Here is a 16,273-nt window from a genome sequence, read left to right as displayed (position 1 = left end):
CCAGCTCCTCCTCATGTTAACTGATGTATTTTCTGGCTGAGTAGAGGCATTCCCCACCAAAACAGAAACAACTCAGGTAATAGCCAAGAAGTTAGCCTCTGAAATTGTCCCCCAATTTGGCTTTCCTTTAACCATGGGATCTGACAATCATCTAAACCAGACAATTGATAGCAAAGATCTTAAACATTAATTGGAAACTACACTGTGCATATAGGCCTCACACTTCAGGATAAGTTGAAAGAACAAACGCAACCTGAAAAAACACATTCACTAAATTAAAATTAGAGATCGGTGAACACTGGGTGAGCCTCCTTCCTTTTGCCCCTTGTGAACCTGTTGTACTCCTTATGTATAAGGCTTCACCCCATATGAGATCATGTTTGGAAGGCCACCACCTATACTTCCCAAGCTGGGGGACAAAAGATTGGCTGAGTTAAATATGATTTCCTTCCTAAGTCATTACAGGCTCTGTAAATTGTCTTCCAGTAAACTCATGGCTTGGTGAAGGCAGCATATCCAGGCCCAAGAGAGCCAGCATCCACCCACAAGTCTGGTGCATTTCACCTGGGGATTTGCTATAGATTAAGAAACATCAACCTGGGTCTGGTGTGGTGGCCAAGCGGCTAAAGTCCTTGCCTTGAACGCTCCAGGATCCTATATGGGCACTGGTTCTAATCCCGGCAGCTCCACTTCCCCTTCAGCTCCCTGCTTGTGGCTGTGAATGCAGTCAAGGACAGCCCAAAGCCTTGGGACCCTGTACCCACGTAGGAGATCTGGAGGAGGTTCCTGGCTCCTGGCTTTGGATCAACACCGCACTGCCCGTTGCACTTACTTGAGGAGTGAATCATCGGACGGAAGATCTTCCTCTCTGTCTCTCTTCCTCTCTGTATATCTGACTTTCCAATAAAAATAATAAATAAAAAAGAAAGAAAAAGAAACATCAGCCTGCAACCTTGAGCCATACTGAATCAGACCCCTGCCCATGATTCTCACCACTCCAACAGTGTTGAAGGTTGCAGGAAAACTTCATTGGAGCTACCACATTCAAATCAAGAGGGTCTCCATGAACTCGATGCTGGAAAAATGGATTATTACATCAACAGGGGACCCCTGTTGACTCTAGCAAAAATTAAAAAAAAAAAAACTTAAAGCTTGTAGTCCTATTTTTTATTATTGTGCTTGCTACCTGTTCCCGGGGAAATACGTTGCTTTTTTTTTTTTTTTTTTTTTTTTGTATTGGAAAGGCAGAGAGGAGAGACAGAGAGGAAGATCTTCCATCCGATGATTCACTCCCAAGCGGCCGCAACGGCTGGAGCTGAGCCAATCCGAAGCCAGGAGCCGCTTCTGGGTCTCCAACACAAGTGCAGGGCCCCAAGGCTTTGGGCCATCCTCGACTGCTTTCCCAGGCCACGAGCAGGGAGCTGGATGGGAAGCGGGGCTGCCGGGATTAGAACAGACACCCATATGGGATCTGGCGAGGGCAAGGCAAGGACCTTAACCACTACGTCATCATGCTGGGCCTGAAATATGTTGTTTCTATGCTAACCACTTGGGAGTGATCAAAAATAGCTTGTCTCTAGTCAGAAATCATCCTAAAGAAAGAAAAAGACTTAGGAAAAACAAAGAAAATTGGAATAAAAGTCTGTTTGCCCGGCAACCCTAACTAACTACTCTCCTTTATGTCTTGGCTGGCCCTTGAATCCTGATATTTCTAGGACTACTTGTAGGTCCATGTGTTATAAACTGTTTGACCAAATATGTAACTAGCCACATCCAAGCAGTAAAGCTCACAAATCTCGGGACTCACTACCACTATATTAATAACCAGAATGGGAGTCCGTGACTTGATTCCCTGAGAAAAAACAGTGGGGAATGTGACAGGGTGAAAAATTTTAGAGTGAGTGCATCCAACAGTCACCAGTTGGATTAGATTGACCCCTCCTCCTCTAAGGAGGAACCAGGTCCTGGGAACTGATCCCATGAAAAGTGGAACCAATTTCTAAGAAAAACTATAGCTATAACTATAAAATTGCTTATCTTGGCCCTAACCTGCTTATTGTAGCTTCTGTACCCTTGCTTACTTGCCAGAATAAGGGCCATCAGGTCTTTTCCTGTAAAAGCTCATTGCCCCAACAGCTTGAAGCCGTCTCCCTTCAGACCTGTTCTGAGTGCAGGCTGTCACCAGCTGGCTAGTAAAGACTTCCCAAATTCTAAGTTAGCTTCAGTGGTCTTTTATACGGTGTGCCCCGAAACACTATGATATCCTAGGAACAGAGAAGTCTGTCTATCCATGTGCTCCTAGAGTGCCTGGAGGTGTTTGACAGCCGTGCTAAGCATTGACACAGAACATGGAGACAGAGAAGTGAGCCCAGCCAGGGCATTCTGCCACCACACTGAGATAAGTGAAGCCCTTCACACCAGAGGCTGTGAAGCGCTTATTCCACACTCTCAGTAAGATAAGCTGCCATTCACGCCTCACAAGACACTCAGATCTGGAAAGCTGCTCGGAACGAAAACCAAGAGATGTGAATAAGCACATTCATTTCAGCCAAAAATCTGCCGATTTCTACTTGCTTTTTACTGGAATGCCATGAGGAGCCCTCCAGAACTAGGTCCACAGAATGCTGGCTTTCCCAGTCTGATGATGTGGGCTAGAGAAGAAGTGCTATTCCAGGGCCCCACTAGAAGGGTTAAAGCCAACAACTTCTCTGGCTGAGCCTCCCAGTGGAAGGCGGCATTGGTATGACCCTCAGTTTCAAAGGGATGAAGTAAGGGCCTCAACTTCACCTACCTGGTGAGACTTGGGTGAAACTCATACTCTCATCACTACTCCCTCCCAGTTCTCTAAGGGGCCTTTCTTAACACTTTTTAGTCCAAATAGTTGGACTCAGAGAAAGTGACTGTAAAAATCTCAAAACACACAAACTGAGCATCTCTGTGGTCTTCTCTGTATGCATGGCGAGTGATTTACCTTCATGCTGAAGGAACCTGCCAATGTTTTCCGATTTCCTAGGATTGCAAGTGTTCTGTTTTTCCAGAACAAGCAAAATGAGAATCCCCTTTCTTTCTTATCATTAAGAAAACACAGTCATCTTCTCTGTGGACTTTGGTGTACATTCATTTTGAAGGCATATCACACATGCCTCTTGAAATGATCAGCACCTTACCCAGGAGAGCCACAAAGTCAAAGCAAGCATGCTCATGATAGTGAACTCGGAAAGCACTATTACACAACGATAGATTAGCTGAAAGAAAACGAATCACAATCTCACAAGAAAGCTTTGGCCCTGACAATCCAGTCTGTGAATGTCAGGGTCACCATCTGAGACACTGTAACTTATAGGTTCTTACAAAAGGAACCCCAATTTCCCAAGCCATGGAGGCAAATCTTAGAGTCATCAGCCTTCAAAGCTGAAAGGAATACTAAAGTCAGTCTGGCTGGCTCCACTACTTTGCAAGAAAGGAGAAGGAAGGACAGAGAAAGGGGTGGGACCTGTTTGATCATCAGCAGCCACTTTCCTGATTAGTTTCACTTGACAAGTTCCAAGAGTTGCATGCCAGAAGGGCTTCTCGGAGAAGGTCTTCTCTATCAGAGCGATAGCCCATGTGTGTTGTGACAGCACTGTTGCCGAGCATCAGACCTGACTCTGTGGAGGCAGACTCTGCATGTGACCCACCTTTATGAAATGCCTTGCTTAGGGCAAAAGGAATTTCGGGACCATCAACAATCTTCGGTTTGAGGTGATGCTGGCAAGATGAATCTATTTACAGAAACAATCTTCTGGTTTCTAAACAGAAAAGGATGATGACTTTTGCCTTAAAAGGTTCTGCTGCCCTCTCCCCCAAACCCCAAGAAAGATCCGTTTTTATTTCTTCCCTTCAATGGAAAAAGGTCAGGTTATAAGAGTCAAGCTCCAATCTAATCATGATGTCATAAGTCAGCAATTCTGCTTAAGCAGTCCTTACAAAGCAATGTGAATGTATGACTAGGAAATGACAAAACGAATTTTAGATAAGCCCTCCAATTAAGCTTGTTCTGATGCAATTTCCATTGTGCAGGAATCCAGAGGACCAAAGCCATTTATATGGCCCCTCTTGTGCTTCTGTTACACTTATGACTCATTGGTTATGATTCCTGGGCTGGATAATAGCACCTAACAGGAATTTTAGGGAAGGATGACAATAGAATTCATTAAATAATTAGACAGCTAAATGGAGTCTGGCCAGCTATTTTATGTAAGTTACAGAACTTTTTCCTCCCCAGATTTATGCAGTCACCTTGATATTGTCGCTCATACCACACAGCAATCATTAGCTTAGTTAAGACAAAACATCTAAGTGAGCCTTGTTATTTGGGGAAAATGTCACAATTTGTGATAAAAGCAAATTCCAAAATATGCATCCCCAAGATGTTATTTCGGGCACAAGAATGGCTGTTCTCTGTTGCATGGTTAACATACTTTTAAGTTGTATCAGTGTCCCTGAGATAAGGTTAGAATGTCTGTCTTCTCAAACACTGCAATTTGAAAGCAGAGCCTCTGTTCCATTCTTACAGCCCTGTATATATCCTGTGTAAGAGTGACATATAGCATACCAGCATCCCATACCCATCTGCTTTGCATTTATACAGTGCTCTACAGAGCACCTCTTCTATAGGAGGGAACTTTCAAAAGTGCACGGAAAATAGCAGAAAAGAATTTTTAAATTCATGCATAATTTCCTTCTAATTTAAATTTTCTTTGATCTTGCTGAAGATTCCTTCCATATACGAACTTCAATCTTCTCTTCTTTTGGCATCCAAATAGCTTATCTTTTACTTCCACTTTTCCTCACACTTTATGAAGTACCCACAGATAGTCACAGAAATACTCATTTAAACTAAAGAAGCTAACATTCCTAAATGTCACAGACTTCCTCTGAGTTACAAGTGCATTATAAGCCCTCCAGGCAGTTGGATATCTTGTCTCTTGTCATCCATCTGCTTTTCCATGCTACAGCCACCTCTTCTTCATGGCCTCCTTTGTAAATATTGAAGTCCTCCCTTTAAATGTTTCTCTTTGGGTCAATGGGATAGTCCTGGCCCAAGCGAGCTCAATCCATTCAAGTAGTTGACCCAACACCAAAAGTAGGATATCCTTTGGTTAGAACAGCTTCTCTCCAACCCAGCACCACCCTCCTCATGCCTGATAGGAAGGACTCCTCCAGATTCCCTTTTTCGTATTATACTTTCTTTAGAATGGTCTTTCTTCCTAGGTGGATTGAAGTATGATCCTGGAAGGAAGACACAGGGATGGTCTTCTTGAGTTCTAAGCTTTGAAACTCTTTACAAGCAAAGCAAAAGTAGATTTGAACAAAATCCTCACAGAAACAGTATGATATTGCCTGGAGCCAAGTCCTCTTGTTCTGCAAATGCTGTTCTCTGGCACTTGTGGTGGTGATGTCAGAAGCTCTGAGAGGAGCTAGGAATCTTGAGTCTCAGCCAGATGCAACTTATCATGGCTAATAATTCATCATTCACCACCACTACTAGAACAAATGTTGATTAAGCACCTACACTGTGTAATGCACTTTGGCATTAGGCTGGCAAGGAAAGACATTGAAATGCCAGCTGGCAAAAGAACTACAATGAAAAAGCCCTTTTATTCAGGTCCTCTTCCATGCCAGTCACTGATTCCCATACTTTGTGGTCATTATCTCATCTAATATTCCCTCAAATCAGTGACCTAGGTGCTATAATTGTCTTTGCTTCACAGATGAAGATGCTGGTCAAACAGCCAGGAAGAAAAGATCCAGGATTGAGATGAGGTCTGTTCAAACTCAAAGCCAAGTCACTGAGGATACTAAGCATATTCCACACCCCCAAGACAGGCTGACTGTACAGAGGGCGGGCATAGCAGAAAAGAGGGGAGAAGAGAACATAGGAAGGGGAAGGTCTTTGTCATGAAGATAAAGGAAAAGATGGGTGGAAATAGAACTACATTTGATGTGATGGTAGAAGATACTGAGAAAATTCAAATATTCTGTTTTCAATCCCCTTTTGGAAGTAAGGGGCAAAGTCATCTAGGAGGTGAGAGGGAAGAATAAGAATGGCATAGGGGTAATGATAATGGTGATGATAACATTATGATTATAGCAGCAAATATTTACATACTACATGGCTGTCAATGCATTAACTTATTTATATGAGTGATTTCTTAGTTCTTACAACTCAGGTAATACTACTTAGCACTCAAGAAAAATGAGGCTCAAACAAGAATAACATACCTATTGTAGAGTATATATTAGTAGTAGTAGAACAGGAATTTGAGTTCAGGAAGTCTGGTGGCACCTGCTGAGTGGGAAGCAAGAAAAATGTCCAAACACATGGCTTCTGGGGACAACATTGTGGTAGAACAGGTTAAACTTCTGCCTATGAAGGTGACATTCCATGTGAGTCCCAGTTCAAGTCCAGGCTGCTCCACTGGCAATCCAACCCCCTGCTAATGTGCTTGGGAAAGCAGTATAAGATGTCCAAGCTCTTGGGCTCCTGCACCTGCATGAGAGATCTGGATGGAGTTTTAGGGTTCTGAATTTGACCTGGCCTAGCCTGGTCATTGTGGTCATGTTTGTAGAGTGAACCAGCTAGTAGAAAAGATATCAGTTTTTCCCCCTTCTATCTGTAACTCTAGTTTTCTAACAAATAAGTAAAATTTTAAAACACATGGTTTCTAATCATTCAGAATATAAAAGCTGGAAAAGTGGCAGCCTAAAAGATGGTTTGTGGGGACTCTTTTAGCTCATCACATTTAGTAGGAAAATGTGTCAGCTGGTCCAACATGTCGAAGAGTTAGACCCCCTGAAAGTTCATTTCCGAAAAGAAATTAAATGTAGAGTTTCAATAATAACAATCTGTCATATATATGAAACACCCTAAGTTTCAACATCTGACTTAGTGGAACAATTCAAAACATATGTAAATCTCAACATTGATAAATACGATTTGACTGTGAAGGCCCCCTTCTCAGGGTTCTCCACAAGCTGTCAAATTCTGGGGGCTCTCCTTCATGGCACCTTTAGCATTCATTATCTTGCCAGCACAGCAAGGGTCTTTAGCTCTAAAGCTATTTATATATACATTTTTAATCTTTTTCTTCCACAGAAGTTTTGTTTGTTTGTTTGTTTTTAAGGCTTAGACTATTTTTTCTCTCCTTCCTGGATTAACAATACCATTCAAAATGTGCAGCCAGAATCAGACACAATCTAGCCTGAGGTTTCCTTCTGTTCACAGTGACGTCTTGTGACCAAAAAAAACCTTGCTCTGATTAACTTATTGTGCTTCACACCTCAAAACGTTGCTGTTGTCTTCCATAAAGCAAGAATAATAGTGCTTGGTATTATGAGTCTTTAATTTTTAACAATAGTTATTACAAATATAAAAATATATTCAGCTCCTGGCCTTGAAACCATTTCTTCTCCTTCTTAGATAAAGTTTAAAATTTAGCATCTCCTCTATTTTAAAAGTCATGTCTTAATCTATAAATGATTCAACCTCTTTCTAAAAATGCCTAGAAAAATTTAAAGGATTAAATGCAGGCATAGTTAAGATCGCTTTAGTGAGAGATTTAGCATTAATTAGAATTAACTGTGCTCAGATTCAATTTAATTCTTATGAAAAGTGACTTGCTTTAATTCATCAGGTTCCTCATCTGATTGTTGCTGATTGATGTAGCTATTTGAATGCACTGTGTAAGAGAGCTCAGACCCTAACTGCTGATCATGGAAGCCCCATTTTATTGCTTTTTAAGTTAATCTCCAAAGCATATACCCCCACCTCCCACCCCCTACTGCCCCTTGGAGAGGAGAATAATCAAAGCTTGCAACTGGTAAGTCTAGGAATAGTTATCAACTATGAATTGGATTTCTTTGCCTCTTTCTCCTTGTCAGTTTAAACAGATGGACCTCAAACAAATATCCAGCTGGGGTTGTTGAAACTGATGGTATTCCCCAAAGAGCAACTAAAAGAAAGTCACATGGATGGTAAATGCAGCATAAAACTGTAAATTCTCAAATACCCATGACTCTCAGGGAAGTTTTCCCGAGTGCCTCTGGGCATAGAGTGTCTACAGCCAGTAATGGGAACCCTGGAGAGTACCACCAGGGCAGGAAGGAGCTCCATCCAGGGCTGAGGCACTAACCTGCTTGAGACACCATTTTGCAAGGCTAGACACCAGGTCTCACTGCAGCCCATCATGGTTCTGTTCTCCTTCTGACTGCTTCCTGGCAGGGGCAATAAAATTCCACAGAGTGTTTGAAACGCTAAACACTGTCTCATGGTCAGAATTTGAGTCATTTTCAGAGCAGTTGACATTTAGACCTCTGAATAGGGATTGTTCAAAACAGAATGGACCATGTATGGGGAGAAATGTGGACAAGGACGGCTATTCCAGAGAGGGCAGAAAAGAGGATCTCAGATTGGAACCTAATTTTAGTTACCCTGTTCATGCACATCTCCTGTCACACTCCTCTGTATCACTCCTCTCACTGGATGGTGGCTCATGTGGCAAGCAATGCCTGATAGCTTTTATGGGCATCTTCATGATGCTCTTTCCAGAATGCTTTGGAAGAATTCCGCATAGCCCTTTGGTGCCCATGACTTATGAGAATGACCTGTACCATTCCATCACCCCAAGAGCATTGATAGATGTCAGGACCCTGAAATAGCTGCTGAAGCAGGTGCCAGCACACATTTTTACAAGCATAATGTACAGGCCAGTGACTGGCAATGACAGAAGTCGAAATCAAGTGGCTCATGTCTTAACATTTTCCCACATGAAGGCTGTTGTTAGGAAACTCAGAGGTATCCTGCCAGACAGACTGCTTCTGCCTAAGAACTGTCTTAATTCTAACAGCTACAGATGCTGACCAGAATGGATTCATCAGGGAAGGGCCTACTTCTCTCTATGTATCTCCTCTACTGATGTTTCATGTAGCCATTCATTGTTCATAAGTTCACATCTTATCCTTTAATAGTTTATAGTTGGATGCTGGTACTGATTAGGATCCTTTAAAAATTATGAATCAAATTCCTTTTCTTTTTAATAAGATTTATCTTTTTTTTTTTTTTGAAAGGCAGAATCACAGAGAAGGAGAAACAGAGAGAGAGAGAGAGAGAGAGATGAGATATCTTTCATCTGCTGGTTCACTCCCCAGTGGCCACTACAACCAGAATTGAGCCAATCCAAAGCCAGGAGCCAGGAGCCATGAACTTATTTCCTGGTCTCCCACTTGGGTGCAGGGTGCCAAAGATTTGAGCCATCCTCCTCTGCTCCTTTCCCAATCCATAAGCAGAGATCAGATAAAGAGCAGCCAGAGCTACAAGCAAAGTCTGTTTGAGCCACCAATCACACTGGTCCTGTCCAGAGCTTCTTCTGGGTTTCCTGCATGGATGCTGGGGCCCAAGCACTTGAGCCATCTTCCGATGCTTTCCCAGGTACATTAAGGCGATTGGAAGTAGAGCAGCTATGTCTCGAATCAGAATGCATGTGGAATGCTGGTATCACAAGCACAGGTTTACTTGGGTACACCACAATGCTGGATTGAGAAATCAATTGTTATTTAGCAGGGTAATGATTCTTAATAGCATGTGAGATGACTGAGTAAAGGAAGACTGATTTTCCCAGAAGCCCTGAGAATGAAGTCAGGAGGAGATGGGGCCCAGTAGGTAATGCCCCATCATGAAGGATGTCATTTTGTTCCCTTTGTAGTACAAAGAGACATGGAAAAGATGTCACACTTGGCCTTTGGATTAGCATTGACTGTCCTCTTCCTGCTTTCCTGCTCATGTGTCCCTCTAATGTTTACTAAACATGCACAATATTATAAAGTCTAATAAGGACTTCTCTGCAGCCCTATTTTCTCTCCAAGCCCTTTAGTGTTTCATTTAGCCCAATACTTAAGAGCATGATCCTTTTAGGTCACACAGATCTTTTTGTATATCACATAGTGAGATTGTTTAGCAATCATATAAAGAACTGAATTCCTCTGAAATGCTGATTTCTCTCCAATAAAGTGGATATGACAAACCGCCTTCCACATGGAGTTGTGAAATTAAATCAGATCATACCTATAAATTGTAGTAAATTATAAGCATTCAGTACTATTAGTATAAGTTACTTTTTCTGTTAGACTGAATCCCTTAAAGTCATTATATTACAAATTTTGATGCTATCAAAATTTTAGGATATTAATAACTTCCTGTGGATTGATTTAATATATATTTTGTTTTCTAGATGAGATTGCCATCGTGGTTTAGAAGACTTAGTTTCATAATAAAGAGACAAGAAATATTTCGTGCAAATAATGAAAGAAACATGGAATTCAAAAGTTGGAGGAGCAGGCATACAAACTGCATGTTATTTAACCCAGAATTATATTACTTTGTGTAACTGAGTTCTTCATTTAGATCTCCCAAACGAGAAGACTACTAGTAAATAGTAAAGTTAATAAGTAATATTATATAAAATATCCAAACTTTAGGAAATACACAACTGTTTTTTAAATGAAATTGCTTTCCTTGCTTATAAAATTCTGGTATTTTTTAATATTTATTATTTGAAATCAGAGTTACAGAGAGAGAGAGAGACACACAGAGGGATCTTCCATCCACTGCTTCACTGTCCAGAGGACCCCAATGCCAGAGCTTGGTTAGACTGAAACCAGGAGGTAGGAGCTTCCTTCAGGTCTCCTACATAGGTGGCTTGGGCCCCAGGACCCAGGCCAACTTCCAGGGTCTCCTCAGGTCATTAGCAAAAAGCAGGATTGGAAGTAGAGCAGCCAGGATACAAAATTATTGTCCAAATATGGTATCAGCATTGCAGGTGATGGTTTATAAAACAGACTATGCCACAATGCTGGCTCTATAAAATTCTAATTCTGATATTTAGGATTCAGTTGACATAATCATTTTAAAGCTATAAGTAAATAAATGAATAAACAAAATTTTAAAAAATATATGAAGAAGAATTGGCCTAATTTTTTGAAAGGAATATTTAGGACCAGCGTTGACCTGGTTGATTCTGGGAAGAAAATCTATCATTTGTAAACCGTTTAGCTCCGCATCAGTGATTCTCAACAAAAAAAAATGTAACTGAGAAAACCACAGAGTGTAAATGGGTGGTATTAAGGGTAAGGGTTTCAGCCAATCTCTCTGACTTTTCTCTAGCATGAAAACAATCTCAGACAAGAAAGAGAGGTGGCTAGAAGCTACTTCTCCTGATGTGTATCCTGAATGAGGGCTTGCATTGCATCAACATTACCCTGATACTTGCAGGCAAATGTCTACTGTGTGCCAGGTTCTGTGCTTTATGCTGGAAACTAGAATGATAGCAATTATCTGTCTGTAGCTCAGTCCTGAATCACTGCTGTATAGGCAATATTCTTAGCTCTTTGGGGGTAATGATTCAAGATAGCACTATATAATATCATATATATAATATCATATATATACTATCATATATATATGTATATATACACATACAGACAGACATATATACACTATACACCTATCATGTAATATATGTTATACCTTGATATATATTTTAATAGTCTGTCATGTACCAAACCATAGTCAGTCCTCCCAGCTATGTTTTTTTGTAACTGTCTAATTCCAAGAAAGTTCATGCTCACAGGTCATGGCCATTAGGCTTTCATCAATGTGAAATCTTAGCTTGAAGGTGCTTAATGACTTTTCCTGAGGCGCTTAGTCAGCCTCTAGCAGCACTAGGATTTGAACCCATCTCTGTGAGTCCAGCACTTTTGTACTACATTGGCCGTGCACAACAAACTCTCTCAAACATCTTCTCATCCACTGCCTCGTTCAAACTCATGGCCTGGACTTGGTGGGAGCTTTGGGGGTACCAAAACCCTCATTCTACCTCTAGGAATTAATCCCTAGAAGAAGAGAGGTTGAGAAGTAAGTAAGACCAGGTATGCTCTCCCCACCCCAGGGCCACACATACTTTAGAAGAAAAGTTCCCCATCAAAACACTTCCTGAATACTTGTAGCTCTCTGCTGTTCCCAAAGTCACTTCGATCTTTGAAACTGTAGCCTGATGGGGTTTGATTGCCCAGGTAGAGAAACTGAGGTTCAGGGAACAAGTCTCCCTTTGCCTGGACAGAACCAGCAGGTGCCAAAGCTGGGGCTATTTTCAAGGAAAGAACAGGGGATGCCTATCAGGAGAGCTGTGATCAATGTAAGTTTTTCCTCCCTCCAATAAAAATAGGAGCCAACTCCCCAGCTCTTTATCTTTGACATTTTCCCTCCCCCAACAATCCCCAGGTGGAGTTGAAGCTCAAATTGCTCCTTTTGCTTCTGCCTGGCAGACTTAAGAAGACAATCTCTCTCCTCACTTCCAAGGGCATGGCACTCCCTGAAGTACATCTGCAAAAACAAAAGGTGCCATTCACTCATAATTTATTCAAGGTTCACTCTTAGGGAAGACCAGGTTGAAAACTAAAAGCGAGAAGCTAGGAAATGTTGGAAAAGAAAAACAGATTTGCGGTTCTTTTGTAAGATGAGACCCAGGAAGCCAGATGTCCTAATCCTCTCCACATTCTTCCCCATGACCCTGTCTCCAACTTGTGGTCCCCCCCCCCACCGCCCCCGAGCGGCTCACACCCTTTCCATCACAGTGGATCAGCTACCCTGACACGTCCTGCGCTCTGTGTCTCCTTGTCGCCTTTCAGCACCCTGTACTGGACACACATTCCTTTAGAGCCTGCAGTGGCCGCTGCCTCGTGCACCAAGTGGCCACGCATTGCGGATGCACCCCAGCATCCAGCCAGAGCCATGGGATGGGTTATCACGGATCAAATTCCTGTGGCAGTTACTTCCTCTGCTTATCGAGGAATCGGGGCCTTTTTCGAGCCGTTCCAGTGCACCAGCCTTCCTCCCAGGCGTGACTCCTTGGCAGTACAGTCTGGGAGTTTTCATGTGCGCTAATAGTGGATGCTTTCACGGAGGCCAGCTCGCCTCTCTGACATCCATTCACAGGGCACGTAAAGGCAGACTGCATGCCCATGTTTGCTGCAGGAGGGGTGCCACAGTCATGATTGGAACCCGGAGTTGATTCCCAGTCCACATTAGCCACTGTCCTCCCCTGTACCCCTTAGAAAGTCTGAAGGGTTACAGCTTTTCATAGGATCCTTAATAAACACCACATCATATGTATCATTTCTGAGCACATACAATTGGCTGGTGTTCTCTTGGAACAAAGATCATCTGTTTTGGAATGCTCCTGGATGCAAAACCTTAGGGTATCATTTCCAGATGTATTCCTTTCAAGTCTACTAACCAGTCCCAGTAGTGCTCTCTAAGAACATTCAAATAATATAATAGCTAGTGTGTTCTTCTATCCTTTATCTTGAAAACAATGAATGAATGAATATGCTCTTTCCCTTTCTGAACAGTTTTATCGTTTAATAGCAATTTTCCCAAATTCATTAGCTAGAGCCAAGCACAGTAGATCCCCGTATGGAGAGAATAGAGTAGGAACTTGATAGCTCAGTGTTGGGCCTGAAGAAATGAGCAATGTGTCCTTACAGTGGGGAGGGCACAGCGTCTGAGTGGGCAGCCAGGGCCTTGGTGTGGTAAACAGGGCATCCTCATGAGGGAAGGGGTTCTGCTTGCAGCGGGGGATGGGTTGGACACAGTATTATTGATAAAACAAATGACTATAATGGAGCAAGATTCTTCTCTGTCAATAAGGGTGTTATAAACACAGAGTGAGAAACCACCATTAAACCCTGGCTTTAAATTTCAGCTGGAGATATTGATGTAAACAATGGTTTTTACAAGATACAAATACAAATGGAATATTATAAATGATTAACAGCAACAAACTGGAATAGAATGCATCTCAGTTGCAACTATCTATGTCTCCCTGTATTTCTCAATATGTGTGGGCACTCATGTACCTGTGTCCTAGCTCTGTCCACGAGCAAAAATATCCAGGTAGAAATGAGCACCACTAGAGCTCAGATGTGGATTTCTGAATTCCATTATCTACCAAAAAGCACCAAGGAATCCCTTCAGAATAACTGATTCCAAATTTGGAGCCAGGAAATGTCAAGATGAGCCTAGAATAGCTTACTATGCCAAACAACATATAACATGCTCAAGAACCATGCAAGTCATGGAAAAAGACGTGGGAACCAGCATGAAATAGTCTTTTTGGCCAATTTAGGGACAACTTGAGCATCAAAATAAATAATAATATTGATAGGTTATGTCTTATTGCATAAAATACAATGCCAAGAGTTCATACCAATATAAATAAATGAATAGATTGACTATTTGATGATGCACACCATATTTATTTAGTTCCAAGTAGCTCCCAACAAAATTCTTCTCAAGTTTACAGGAAGAGAGCAGCGGACAAGTTTAGCAATGAACAAGTTTAGCAGAAACGACCTTCATGAAGTGGTCAAGGTGAGCACAACATTATCAGATATGGAGCGGAACAAAATCTTGTGTCTCCTGTGGAAAGCCAGAAAAAGAATACAGCTTCCCTCTGGGGCTGGGCAGCAGTGGGGCAGGGGTAGGGGTGCGGAGGAGGACACATTGCTGAAGACACCCTGACTATTGGCCAGGAGGAAGCAGCTGTTCAGCTGTGCATTCCACAAATAATTGACCCATGACCTTGAAGTTTTTCAAGGTCGCTGGCATCCTGACAAACTGAGAAGTGCTCCAAGGTGCAGGACATGACCGAGGCCTGACAAGTGCATGTGACCCGGGATTCTGAACTGGCTCCTGTTCTTACAAGGGACACTAATGGGGTAAATGGCAAAACTTGTGTTTAAGGGCATGAGGAGCTTAAGGCACACATGTACCTAAACACATTTCCTGATGCTGTCCACTGTGTTGTGGCTGGGAAGATGTCCTGCTTTGTAAGAAATGCAAAGAAGACTTTGAGATAGTAGATATTAGGGTGGTAATTTATACTCAAATCAAAAAAATAAAACCAGTTTTCACCTACTTATAAGTTGTGTAAGTTTTAAATTATGTCAAAATAAAAATGAATTGTGTCCAAATCAAAAAGCCAAATAATATGGAACTGATACTTCTTTATGGACAAGAATGTACAAAGAATTCTACCCCACCTTTTCTTCTTTACTTATATAGCATGTGAATACATTCTTCCCACCAAATTGAGGTTAGTAAACTGAGATGTTAATTTATTTGACCCATACATATTGTGTTCTAACTCTGAACAATGAAAGCTCTGATCAGTAAGTACCCCAGCATTTATCTTTTCAGCAAAGCATAAGAAGACATAATATGAATCCAACTATTATATTAAATTTGTAAAATCATACACTCTGATAGAATTACCTACCTTTGTGTTACCTAGTTTGTGTCTTAATTCAGTGAGCAAATTGGAACAGTTCCCTTAGTCCAGGTGGCATCAGGGGTGTGGACATAGGATCAGACTGATGCTGGCTCCATGGAGAGACTTGTCCTCTATTTTCAGCTGACATCGAAAGTCTGTAGAGTGACCATCTGTAAGGATGTGTGCTTGTACACACACACACGCACACACACACGATAGTAGTAGAGGTTGAAAGAGTTGGTACAGGAACCCAACAGAGGGAGCACACTGGATAAGCCCTCCAGATCTCTCTCTTGGAGCAAGATCTAAATTCCAAGATAGATATGGAGTAACCCTCAATTTCAGTTTCTGAGTTTTGTGATCACACTATCATTTCACTATAAAATCATTGCCCATTGTCCAAGGGGAATTGGTTTCAGGACCCCTGCAGAGGACATGGTCCTTGGATGTTCACATCTCTTACCAAAAACCAACATGTTTCTTCTAGGTATTTAAATCATCTCTAGATGTCAATTATAATATCTAACCAAATGTCTTGTAGATAATCACTATTCTGTATTGTTTGGAAATAATAATAACAAGAAAAAATTATACATGTTCATTTTAGATATAATTTTTAAAATATTTTTAGGCCATGGTTGGGTGATGTGGGATCTGAAGATACAGAGGGCCAATTCACATGGTTTTTATAGCACAATTAAATTGAATGGGTAATGAGCCAGGTTTTGAACCAGCTGCAGCATTTTTCTGAGTCTCAGTTTCCTTATCCTTAATAATAATAATGGAAATTTGTATGAGATGGCATGACCTTGGGTTCAGAAGGAAGGCTAAAAAACTTGTCCCTCAAATGATTATTTGGTTTGAAGCAAGACTCAGAAATAATTGTTGAGTTCCATAACTTGTCT

Source organism: Ochotona curzoniae, unplaced genomic scaffold, assembly GCF_017591425.1.
Source record: "Ochotona curzoniae isolate NIBS_2020 unplaced genomic scaffold, NIBS_Ocur_1.0 contig_883, whole genome shotgun sequence".
Taxonomy (NCBI): domain Eukaryota; kingdom Metazoa; phylum Chordata; class Mammalia; order Lagomorpha; family Ochotonidae; genus Ochotona; species Ochotona curzoniae.
The sequence above is the reverse complement of the archived record's forward strand: the minus strand, read 5'-3'. Positions refer to the sequence as shown.